Raw genomic sequence first — 12,852 nt, 5'->3', positions numbered from 1 at the left:
ACAAACACCATATGATTTCACTCATATGTGGAAGATAAACAAATACATGGACAAAGAGAACAGATTAGTGGTTATCAGAGGGGAAGGGGGTTAGGGATGGGCATAAGGGGTAAAGGGGCACATATGTACTGTAACCAACAAATAATAACATACAACTGAAATTTCACAATGTTATAAAACTATCATATAATATATATTATATATTAAAAGAGTTAGAAAAAATCAAACAAAAAATCTGTCTCAGGAAGCAAGCTATCACCTTAGCATAACAGGAACTAGGTGACAGACAGGGAGAACCTAGAAAAATCTATCTGTTGGGCTCCCCTCTGTGTTCTTCTGTTTCTGTGAGGTGAAACAAATACTTCTTTTCCAAACATTTGCTCCTTTTCACCTACCTGTGAATTGCTTTCCTTCCCTTTGAAGTCCCTGACTCTCCCTACCCTCAATGTCTTTTGTCTTCAGCTGACGGTGGCATTTAAGGTGAGGGCTTCAGCCATTTTGGTGAGTTACTTGTTTTCCTGAGTTTCTCCCATGTATACATGTTACTAAACTTTTGTTTCCTTTTCTCCTGTTAACCTGCTTAAGGTCAATTTAATTCTTAGACCAACCAGAAGAACCTCAAAGGGTAGAGGAAAATTTCTTCCTCCCCTACAGTCCTTACACAAATCTAGATGGTACACCCTACCACACATCTAGGCTATACTGTACTAATCTTATGGGATCGTTGTCAACTATGTGGTCCATCACTGACCTAAATGTCACTATGTGGCACATAACTATTTGCAGGAAGCGTCTCCATTCTGACCACTAAACATTTAAAGAAGAAAATGATGGTGACTTCGTATCACGATGGTGCCTTACGTTCACAAGTGACACATCCCATTGTTCCAAACCCACTGCAAAGATCAAAAGAGAAGTTCCAAGAAACAAAATCAGAAACATCTTCATGGACCAGAAACAGACCAGAAATGTCAACTAGCAAGAAGAGCTAAGGCACAGGATGCTGGAATCCTGAGCTGTCTAAGCCAGTGGCAGTTGTGAGCTTGATGTCTGATGACACAGTCCGCAACCAGGTAGTTTCACCCCAAGGTGTATGCCCTAGAGAAACTCTTGAATGCATGCCATGAGTTGACAGGTACAAGAGTATTCATAACTGCACTGCTGCTGATAGCAAAAAATGGAAATACAAAAGTTCAGGAACAGAAGAATGGATAAATATATTGTAGTACACACACACAATGTAATATCAGTCAGAGCTACAGTAGAAAATTGCTGCTACAGGTAACACTAATGAATCTTAGAAACATGATTTTGAATAAAGAGAAAGTCACAAGAAACTACCCACAATGTGGTAATATTTTCAGGAAGCTCAAATATAAGCAAATCTAAATCTATTAAGCCTATTTTTAAAAACCCAATATGTGTATTCTTAAAGGCAAAAGAATGAAAAACACCAAATTCAGACTAGCAGTTTCCTCTGAGGAGGAAGTATGGGGTTACACACAGGTGAACGGAACTGCCTTGGAAATACCTGTGGTGAATTAACTGGTGTTCATTTAATACTCTGCTTCATAACAACCATATATAATGTGTGTGCATCTGTGTGTATTCTTTGTCTTTTAGGAAAAGGAAAAAAACGAGACCTAAGAAAAATGATGGCAAACAAAAAACAAAAGCAAATATTAAATGATATATACTTCAGTAAAATAAAAAATGAAGCCAAGGGATTAAAAAAAAAAAAGTCTGGGAATATCAGAAACAACAAGCAAAGAAATTGGCAAAATATCAGTAAATTTGATTGGCCGAGAAAGTAATAATCAATATTTTAAGTTAAAAAGGGTAAAGTTAAAAGTCTAGGCAACCAAAACAAGATGAGGGGCGCTGTTTAACAGATAGTTAAGCCATGCTCAAGTCCTTTTCATAGTCAGGAGGGTAAATATACTGAACAACTATAGATTTTATTAGAAAAATTTATGGTTATATAAAACATAGGATATTAAACACTTAAAAGTAATCACTGAAAAACATTACAAATTTCATCTGTGCCTTCCCATCCTGCAGAGGGAAGAAATAATTAGAGGAAGTTTTATGGAACCATATCAGGAAATGAAAAAAAAGCACCTAAGAGAAACACTGGTAAGTAAAATGACTAAATAAGCTGTAACAGGGTAGAAATAAATCAAAATACGTAATCACAATAAGAGTAAACTCATAAAATGGACCTACTAAAAGAGAATGTGGTGGAGGCTTGAAAGAGAGAAACCCAAAGCAACACTTCAAGAAAGACTAAATACAAAGGATTAGAAAACATATACCAGGGGGCAGTCCCCGTGGCATAGTGGTTAAGTTCGCATGCTCCGCTTCAGCAGCTCAGGGTTCAAGAGTTTGGACCTATGTCAAGCCATGCTGTGGCAGCATCCCACATACAAAGTAGAGAAAGACTGGCAAGGATGTTAGCTCAGGGCCAATCTTCCTCACCAAGAAAACAGAAAAGAAATACCAGGCAAATACTAAGTAAGGCTGTGTTATAATGTCAATACTAGAGAAAAGTAGAATTTAAAGCAAAAAGAGTTAAAGAGCAACTCCACATAAAAGAAATAATCCAAGAACATGTAACCAACATATGCTTGTGTTCATGAAATAATATAGCCTTAAAAACAAAAAGCAAAAACTAACAGAATTTTGAGGAGAGCTTGTCAAGTTCAAAATTCTAATGGGAGATTTTAAGACGCCTTTGTCAAACACTGTTACTCAAGAAGTAAAATGTTAGTAATGATGTCAAGAATTAAACAAAATTAAGTATCCCACAAATACATTTAGAAACCTGTAGCCAGCAAGTAGACTATATCCATTCTTTTCAAATACATATAAAACAGTTACTAAAACTGATTCCGTACTAAATCATAAATTACGTCTCAATAAAGTTTCAAAGAACTCATGTTATGTAGAACTTGTTCTCAAAGTTTGATTAAAATAGGAAATAAAAAGATACTTAGGGGCCGGCCTGGTGGTGCAGCGGTTAAGTTCCCACGTTCCGCTTCCACAGCTTGGGGTTCGCCTGTTCAGATCCCGGGTGCAGACATGGCACTGCTTGGCATGCCATGCTGTAGTAGGCATCCCACATATAAAGTAGAGGAAGATGGGCATGGATGTTAGCTCAGGGCCAGTCTTCCTCAACAAAAAGAGGAGGATTGGCAGCAGTTAGATCAGAGCTAATCTTCCTCAAAAAAAAAAAAAAAGATACTTAAATCTTTACATACAAAGAGAAGAATGGAAAGTAATCAAATAATTATCTATCTAAGGATGAAAAAGAAAATAATATTCAGAAAGAGAGTAGAAGGAAGGAAAAAAGAAACAAATATAAAAAAATAGAGGTGATCGATAAGACAAAAGTTTTTTGGTTTTCGTTTTGGTTTGGTTTCTTGGTGAGGAAGATTGTCCCTGAACTAACATCTGTGCCAGTCTTCCTCTACTCTGCATGTGGGATGTTGCCACAGCATAGCCCAATGAGCAACGTGTACGTCCACACCCAGGATCCAAACCCATGAACCCTGGGCCGCCAAGACAGAGCACACGAACTTAACCACTACACCACCAGGCCAGGCCCACCGCCCTTTTTTTTTTCTTTTTTTTACACTATTATCAAAATATATAGCCCTCTAGCAAGGCTGATGAAAGGAAAAAAGAGAAGGCACCAACAATACCAGGAATGATAAAAAGCACATAGCAGATATAGCAGAAATTAAAAATCAATGGAGTTGAACTATTTATGCCAGTAAAAGTTAAGATTACATAGCTCTATAGTTTCTCTTTATCAGAGTATCACAGCTAATAATTGAGGCATTAGATCATCATCAGTTTGGAAACCCTAATGAAATAATGCATCTGGGTAAAGATCAATGGCTGCTTCAGTGATAAAAAGAAAGACAATTAGACATCACTAGTCACAGAGCCTCCTGATAGAAGAACACAACATCATCGATAATTCTTGCCAAAAACACTCACCTAATTCCCAGCAAATCTCTAGACCAGTGCCGTCCAACAGAACCTTCTGTGATAAAAGGAAATACTTCCTATCTGTGTTGTCCAATATGGTAGCCACTAACCACACATGACTATTAAACACTTGAAAAGTGGCTAGTGCAACTGACATATTGAAATTTTAATTTAATTAGCTTAAAATAGTCATATGTGGCTATTTTATTGGACAGTTCAGCTCAAGACCTAACTATCAATTTATAAGACATATACAGAGAACAAGGAACATGACGCATTTAGCAAATCCAAACAATGGAAAATTCTACAGCACGTTTTCCTCAACAAATGAATTGCAAGGGAAAAGTGAAGATTTATAGAAACCTAAATGACATACCAGCCAACAGCAATGTACAGACTATTTGGATCCAAAGTCAAAGAAGAACAGTGTGAAAAAGAATTGAGACAATCAGAGAAATTCAAACACTGACAGAATATTAGTTGGTATTAAAAAAATTAGTTAATCTCTCAGATATGATAATGGTACCCTGTTTACATTTCTAAAAACAGATCTTATGGGGGGCCAGCCCAGTGGCATAGTGGTTAAGTTCTTGCGTTCCACTTCGGCGGCCTGGGGTTCGCAGGTTTGGATCCCGGGCGTGGACCTAGCACCACTCATCAAGCCATGCTGTGGCAGCATCCCACATAAAATACAGGAGGATTGGCATTGATGTTAGCTCAGAGCCAATCCTCCTCACCAAAAAAAAAACAAAAAACCAGACTTTATATATATATTTTTTGGCTGAGAAAGATTCACCCTGAGCAAACATCTGTTGAGAGTCTTCCTCTTTTTTTCTTCTTTCCCCTCCCCAAAGCCCCAGTATACAGCTGTATATTCTAGTTGTAAGTCTTTCTAGTTCTCCTATGTGAGGTGCTGCCAAAGCATGGCTACTGACAGACAACTGGTTTGCTTCCATACCCAGGAACCAAACCCAGGCCTCTGAAGCAGAGCATGCCAAACTTTATCCACTAGGCCATCAGGGCCAGCTCAAGACTTTATATGTTTGAGACACACACTGAAATATCCAAGAATGAAATGATGTGGTATGTGTGATTTGCTTCTGAATAACCCACTTGCAGGAGGGGAGTGGGAACAAGTATGCACGAAACTGGAATGACCATTCATTGATCACAGCTGCGTGACGCGCACACGAGGCTTCACAATAGTATTCTTCCTTCTTTAGTACACGCTTCAAATTTCCCAAAATACAAAGTTTACGAAGTACGTGCCTGTCCTTTTACCCAGAGACTGCACTTTTAGGAACATGTCCTCAAGACATAATACAAATCCATATTTCAGCATTGTTTGCAGTCACGGAAGAAAGACGCAGGGAGAGGGGAGAGGTGGAGGGGGGAGGCAGAGACGGAAGAAAGTAGGAAAGGAAGGAAAGAAGAAAGAATCCTAAATGTGTATTAACAGGGAAATTGTTAGATGTACCCACGCAAGGTATATAAGCCACTGCAAAGAATGAAGTAATTCTATAAATGTTAAGATACAAAATTATCCTTGATCTATTGTTAAGTGAAGAAACAGGCAAAGATTAATATAAAGATTCTATTTATTTTGCAATATGTATGTGAATGTGTATATATGGGGATAGATATAGCTATGAAAATTTTGAGAAAAGGGAGAACGAAACAATATAATCGCTTTTACCATTAAAGGTTGGAAATTTTCCAAGACCAACAGTTAGATTTATAGTTGATTTTTTAAAATATCTTTCACTATATTTTGTTTACAATTTTAATATAAAAAACCAGGGTTAAAATCATAATTATTGATAAAACATTAAAATCAGGAAAAAGACAAGAATGTCTCCTATAACTGCTTTTATTCAACCTTGTACTAAAAATCCTAACTAATGAAATGAAATAAAATAATAATAATGGAATGGGTGAATAATTGGAAATGAAAAATTCTATGTTGTCTACATAAAAGATCCAATAGAATTAAGAAAAATTTAACAAAGCCCCTGGGTACAAATTGAACATAAAAAATTAGAAGCATTCCTATAAATCATTAAAATCATTCAGAAAATGTAATAGAAAAATGAGTCCGTTCATAATAGCAATAACTAGTATAAGGTTCCCAGAAAGAAATTTAAAAAGAAAAGATGTATAAGATCAAGGTGTTAAAAATAAAGGAAAACTACAGTAAGCAGAGACAGATATTGTGCTCATGAATGAGTAGTTTCAAAATTGAAAAACAATCTCAATTCTCCCTGAAATAATCTACAAGTTAAATGCAATGCCAACAAAAATAACAACATGCTGTTTTGTGGAATATGACAAGCCAATCCTAAACCTTACCTGGAGAACCAAAAGGCCAAGAGTAATTAAGAAAATGTTCAAGATCCAAAAATCGGGGGAACATACCCAATAAGGTTACAAGATTCTTTATAAAGTCTCGGTCATTGGGAAGAGCTAACACAATGAAGGGACTGACAATTAGACATGGAACAGAATCAAGATTCCCGTTACCGACTCATTGAACATGTGAAAACACATAAAGTCGTCACTGGGCAGCCTGAAATCTAGGGTTTGGGAACACAACACAACATCACACACACAAGCATTACTGAATATAGGAGAAGTCTACGTGGAAATGCGCAACAGGGACCATGAATTATGGGGCAAGCAGAAAGGCCATGAGTATCTCAATGTCACAGATACAGCATGAGGTGGGCACTTCTGGCTGAATGGATGGTGACAGGGAGAGCAGTGATGAGGGACACATGAGTAATCACACAGAGAGGGTGAGACGGTGTCTAATGCGCAGCAAGGGGATTGCATGGGTAAACAGCAAAAACAAAGACGAGATGGGAGAAAACCAAACCAGATTTGAATTCAGATCAAACTCAATGGACATTTCAATCCCTACCACAAGGCTGGGCACTGAGCAGAAACAGCGATTCTGACTCAGGAATTATAATTCCAACTGAGGACCCATGACTGAGGAGTTGGGTATCTCAATCCATATCCACCATCATCAGCTATATTATATGACTACAGGGCACTGTTGTGAAGCAGTTAAGAGCCCTGAACTTGAGGTTAAAAACATGGGTTCAAGCCCTAGGCAGGACAGTACAGTGGTATAGCCCAGGCTCAATTTACATCCACCTCTGCACTTACCAGGATCTTGGCTATGTTACTCAGCTTCTCCGTGCCTCAACATCCCCATGGATAAAATAGGGATAACAATAGTAACTCCCTAATAGGACTAATGTGAAGATTTAAAAATTTAATGTGCATAAAGCACTTAGAAAAGTTCTCAGGAAGCAGTAAGCACTCAACAAACAGCTGTTATTATTGCCAGCTTCTACTTGAATGCCTTTGGACCCAAGTCCTTGAAATCCCTGAGCCTCTGCTTGCCTCTTTCTAAACACATAATATTCCTGTCCTCATAGCATTGCTCTATGATTGTAGAAGCAAATAAAGGGAAAAATGGCTTCATAATAGCGAGTGTTATTCCAACAGCAGTTAGAGAATTAAGTTCCACTGCATTTCCAACAATCAAGAGCTCTTTTTCTTGTATAGACTGCTATTTGTTAACTCCCTGGGTTGCCAAGAACTGCGTACAGCAACTTTGTTTCACAAAATTAGCCACTCTCAGTTCATAAGAAGTAATTAAAGGAATTTTCTCCAGCAATCAAGCACATTAATCAGCTGAATACATCAAACGGATGTCCAACCATTAGAGATGTCTAAACAATTTAGTTAACCTTTAGCAAAAATATACATGCACACTGGCCGACTAGTTCAGACTTAAAAGATGTTATTGCTTCTTTTGAAAGCACTATGTGCAATGTTTATCCTTCTTTATTTTTATTGTTCCTAATTATTTTTTAAATGTAGCAAACTCAGGACAATTTTTTGATGAAGCTTTACTTTTCTGCAAGTTCATCTCAGGATATGAGAAGAAACGGAGCGCTAATGTTGGCTTGTGAGAGACACACTGTGAAGGTTTCCAAAGGCGAAATTAGAGAATACAAACATAGCCACGGAAAATGAATAATTTTAAAGTCAATTTCCTAAAATAAACCCCCCTTAGCACTCTTAATCCACTCTCAAAGCTGGCTCCAGATTATTTAAGAAGAGGTTAATTACTTTGGGGATTAGTCAAATCCTCTGCTCCTTTTCCCCACCAGCTCCTCACACCTTTCCCACCTCTTTTACTTTTGATAATTTTACTGATTGTAAACTGCCTTTACCAAATGAAGAGTCGAAACAGGTAATGGGAAGGCAAAACCATATTAAATTAGTCCATCTTTCTTCTTTCAGGTAGCTCTGATGAAAATTTTAGGGGAAGGAAGAAATAACTAATAGGTAAAAATGGAGGCTTGAAATTATTTAAGTCAACATATACATAATGAATAGCGAAAGTGAATCACGGCACACAAGCTTCTTGGGAACGCTAAGGAAGTCTGCTTTGTTAGTCATTTTGACACATATGGAGACATAACCTGAATGCCAAGTTCATAACGAGATCAGGTAGAAGTGGTAACACTGCCTATTTTTGCTCTGAGAGGTAGGTACTGGTATTCCAACTAAAATATTACAATAATAGATTGCAAAGATAATCAGTGTATGGAGTCCAGCAAGAGGGGAAGAAAAGCAAAGGCGAAATCCAGCCTAAAGAGAAGTCAGTCATAAACAGCATCAGGCTGTACTAGGAGATGAGGAGGAGCCCAGAGACACGGGAAGCTGATTTATGATGGAAGTGGCCCTGCAGGGCATTTGGGAAAGCATGGTATTTTCAGCAAATGGCTGGTTCAATTTTCATATCCATCTGGGGGAAAAAAAAAAAAAACAAGAAAAGTGGTCTTTTATTTCACAGCATACTTAAAGTCAATTCCAGGCGGATTGTAGATCTACATAATTATTTCAAACAATAAAGTTTCCAGAGAACAATGCAGGAGAATATCTCCATGATTTGGAGAAAGAAAAAAACTTCTTAAACAGAAGACAAATGACATTAGTCATAAAGGAAAAGACTGATGAATTTGAGAATATTAATATTAATACCTCCTCTTCATCAAAAGATGCCATTATGAGAGCAAAAAGGCAAACCACAGAGTGGGCAAAGATATTTATAACACACATAACTATCAAAGGGCTCATTTCCAAAGTATACAAAGAACTCTTAGAAGTCAAAAAATAATACAATTCAATAAAAATTGGCAATAAATTTGAGTAAGTTCTTCAAAAAGAGGGAATTCAAATGTCCACTAAGCGTAAGAAAAGGTGGTCAAGTTCATTAGCCATTAGAGGAAAATGCAAATTAAAACCATGATGATATACTACACACCCACTAGAATGACTAAGACGACAAAGTCTGACGATGCCAAATGCTGATGAGGGTGTGGAGCAACGGGAAACTTCATACACTTTTAGCATAAAAAGGTACAATTACCTTCAAAAGCTGTTTGGCAACGCCTATTCAGATTGAATATATGAAAACCTCACAACCCAGCAATTTTGCTCCTAGAGCATGAGTTTTTGTGTGGGTGTGTGTCTATCTAACAAACCTGCACACACACATTATCAAAAGCTTTGTACAAAAATGTTCACACCATCATTATTCATAATACCAAAAACCGGAAACAACCTATGTCCATTAACAGGAAATGCAAAGTCTAGATTCATCTAATGGCATTTTATATGGTGACCAAAATAAATGTGGTAATATCTTTGAACCTCTCAAACATGATATTGAGTGGAAAAAACAAAGCCAAACTCAAAGGAATACAATGATATTCCATCTATACATGGTTCAAAATCTGGCAAAACGAATCCAAGGGAAGGCATAAGGACGGTCTCTCAGGTGCTGGCAATGATTCAGGTCCTGCCTTTGTGAGAGAATTTGTAATATTCATTGAGCTGTACCACGTATGATTTGTATACTTTTCTGCATGTACATTACACTTTAAAGAAAAATAACTTAAAATATAAAGGAAAACAAATGCTTGATTTACTTGACCCCAGTCCCTCTGCTTCTAGAACTTTATCTCAAAGAAACGACAAAGAAGAGAAATTTTAGGCACCATAATATGTCACGCAGCATTATTTATAAGGACAAAAAAGGAGTGTTCAACAATGAGGAAATGTACATGATGGTATATCTAACTAATGAAATAATATTACACAGCAATAAAAAATCCCATCAAGTTTTAATAATCTACACAAACTAACCATAAAAGAAAAAGACTGAAAACAGGCCAGATGGAAATATGCCAAAATCTCTACAGTCTTTAAGTAGCCAGGTTTTATGTGACTTTTGTTTTAAAATTTTTTTAAATTTATTTGTTAGACTAGAAAAAAATAAGAGTTTTGTGGGGTTTTGTTGTTGTTGTTGTTGTTGTTTTTTTACTGCAGAATGCTTTGATCTTTTTCCACTACAACTGGGAAGGTGAGTGAGAAATTTCCCCTCTGTCTCACTAAATAGGAAATGCACAAAACAATGCCTGAACAGGAGATGCGAGGTCACTGGGGTAACTACTGATTGACCTATCTGTATATACTTGTGCCTCCAAAGCCTTCCTCTTGTAAAAAAGACAATTTTGTTCTTTAAAAATGTAGATTATGTGATAAACTGATGACCTAGCCCAGGAATCCCATGGAATATAGTCTTACGTTTCTCTGGCTTTTGCCCCAGGGACTAGAAAGGAGAAGGTCCCACATTCTTTAGTTGATGGCTCTGAAACCAACTGGAGGTAAATGACATCAGTCTTTCATTTGAAGGCATGTTAATGTTATGGTCACCATTATTTACAAAGAACACTAAGCAAGCACATGGCTCTGTGCTATGCTCTGTGGAATTATAAAGAATATGAAACGGATTCCTACCCTCAAGCAGCTTAGAATCTTGTTCACCAGACAACACAGTATATGATAAAAACAAATTCAAACATGTCAGTGAACTAAACATTTAGGTTAATTAGTACCATCCCTATTTTTCGAAGTTCTAATCCTATCACAGGGGCTTGAAGCCTAGAAACTCCATTTCTCAGATTCCTTTGCCAGCAAGATTCCAGCTTGAGGTTCTTTCAATGAGAGGCGCTTGGATGAAACCAGAAGTAGCAGAATCCATTTGCCTTTGACTCTGGCAGGAAAAACAGCAGCAGATTTGTGCAGAGTCCTACAACACAGCTCCAGCACTGGAAGGAGCATCGGGCCATGGTGTCCTGTGGGGACTGAGTGGGCAGTGTTGGGACAGACAAGCACGCACTCTGACAGCTGCAATCAGTTTCCTGCAGTCTCTCATCCAGATTTGCTCCTCCAGTCCTTTTAACAACTGTAACCCAATTCCCTCTATTAAATCCTTCTCAGTTTGAAATACATAAATAAGTTCTGTTTCCTTCACTGACCCATGACTGAGAGTCACAAAGCAGCAGAATTTCCTCTTTGATCCCTTTTAGAAACAGGCTAAATTTTATTACACAAAATATAGTTTCCTATCTCTACCACTAACTCCTTTTAGCTTTTTTTTTTTTACCATTATTATGATTTTCCTCTCCGTTAACTGCCAAGAATATGGAACATGCTGAAGTAGAAAAATTAAAGTTTTCATCTTAAACATTTGACAGAGGTGAGTACTCTCTTGGATTACTGACGTTTATCCTTTAAAATAGGAATGGCATATTAAGCACAGCATGCTGCTCCTTGAGTTGAAGACAGTCATATAATCATTGAAGGATTAGCCTGAATTTTCTTTTCCTTCTTCTCCCCAAAGCCCCCCAGAACACAGTTGTATATATTCTAGTTATAGGTCCTTCTGGCTCTGCTATGTGGGACACCACCTCAGCATGGCTTGATGAGTGGCACTAGGTCCATGCCCAGGATCCGAACTGGCGAAACCCTGGGCCTCCGGAGTGGAATGCACGAACTTAACCACTCGGCCACAGGGCCAGCCTAGGATTAGCCTGGTTTTAATTAAGCTTGTCAAAATTATCACTATGTGGGACTCAGTGAGCATATATATGCACACATATGTCTTTTCAATTTTGTCCCCTTAGCTAAATTCCTATATTCCTATATATACAAAAACCTAACTATATTTCACAATAATTTAGATTACCTAAGACCATGTAGGACTCATGAACAGTACAGAAATTAATACAGTCCTCACAATTTACATGCATGACTGCTTTAGTGTGGGAGAGAAAAAAGCCATCCCCTCTCTTGTTCACAAATCAGTACAGATTAGGTCAGACTTCTGGTTCTGGGTAAGATGGCGTAAGCTTACTTCACCCACCTCTTCCATTGACGAGAACTATAAAACATGGACGGGTGACTTACAGCAGCTATCTGAAAACTCTGAAAAGTAAATAGCAGCAGGAAAATCACAGAAGACCACTGGACTCTGAAGTACAACAAACAGGCAGTGGGTTTATCATTTATTTTCCAGCAGTAGCCTTTGGCCTGAACTTAATATAGCCAGAACCCTAGAAATCAGCACTGTGGTAGAGAAGGAGAAAGTTCTAGAAGCCCTCTAATTCTGGCTCATGGAACAAAAAAGGGGACTCCTAACACTCACGGGAGTATGGAAATCCCCCAATTTTGTTCTTTGTTTCTTCCTTCTTTTGCCAGTTTTCCCATGCCCTTGCCCCCAGGCAATTCCTTGGCAGTAACCAATAATGGAGGTCAGCAAGTGTGAAAACTCTGAGGGAGAGGAATCTCTCTATCCATTTGGTGGAGGTGATCACAAGAGGCTGAGGGCAACCCCTGTTGCTTTTTTTATTCTGTGTCCTCCTGCTGCCTGGGCCCAAACAAAGGCCCAAACAGGGAAGCACACAGCAGAGCCTAGAGAACTGAAAA

The 12,852-nt window shown here is 37.9% G+C and overlaps 1 long non-coding RNA gene across 5 annotated transcripts in view; it reads right to left on the bottom strand.

The window, feature by feature from the left end:
- LOC103555097 (uncharacterized) overlaps positions 1-12,852 on the bottom strand; it is a 363,041-nt gene that overhangs the window by 153,143 nt on the left and 197,046 nt on the right. The window lies entirely within an intron of this gene.

The sequence above is a fragment of the Equus przewalskii genome, chromosome 19 (genome assembly GCF_037783145.1).
Source record: "Equus przewalskii isolate Varuska chromosome 19, EquPr2, whole genome shotgun sequence".
Taxonomy (NCBI): Eukaryota; Metazoa; Chordata; class Mammalia; order Perissodactyla; family Equidae; genus Equus; species Equus przewalskii.
The sequence above is the reverse complement of the archived record's forward strand: the minus strand, read 5'-3'. Positions and strand labels throughout refer to the sequence as shown.